Here is a 699-nt window from a genome sequence, read left to right as displayed (position 1 = left end):
TTGAAAGTGAATGAGTTAAATCAAACGTAAATTTAATTCATTTTAAATTAAATAAAATACACAGTTATGGGTGCTTTGTATTTCAGCAGGATGTGAACACCTCAGCTCTTCACTAGTCCCCAGAGCCTCTCGGCCACCGGTGACGTGAAAATTAATGTCTTATATCACACCTGCATTTCCCTAGACACCCCGCGGAAACACCAAATCCTTTTGTGTTGACACCTGTTAGGGTCCACAGCTTGAGCTTCTGGCGATTACCCCTGTGTTTCTGGGGAATTTACAGTAAGAACCGTCGGTCGGCTCGGGTGATTTCTTTCTCCATCAATGCACTTGCTGGCTTTCATTGCCTTCAATCGCCAACGCATGTTGTGTGCGCAAAGTCTGGCTTTCAACAGATGCGTCAAGCCAAGTTTGACTGCCCTCCCGCGTGTGTGTTAACGAACTCACACAACTATGGATAGCATAAGGCTTGTATGGTATTCATGTTTATATGTTGTGTGGTATATTTGATTCTATGCTGGAGGGCGTAGTTTATTGTATATTGTACTTCATGGTTGGTTACCTACATAGTATGTAGCTCCTGCACAATTGGTTTCACACTGGGCGTTGCCGCAACGCGTTGGCACCTCCGCAACGCAACATTTGCAGCATTTAGGTTCTCAAAAAAGTAATAGCAAGTTGAAATGTTCATACTAACTA

The sequence above is a fragment of the Eimeria mitis genome, genomic scaffold, assembly GCF_000499745.2.
Source record: "Eimeria mitis Houghton genomic scaffold, Emh_scaff5249, whole genome shotgun sequence".
NCBI classification, from domain to species: domain Eukaryota; phylum Apicomplexa; class Conoidasida; order Eucoccidiorida; family Eimeriidae; genus Eimeria; species Eimeria mitis.
The sequence above is the reverse complement of the archived record's forward strand: the minus strand, read 5'-3'. Positions refer to the sequence as shown.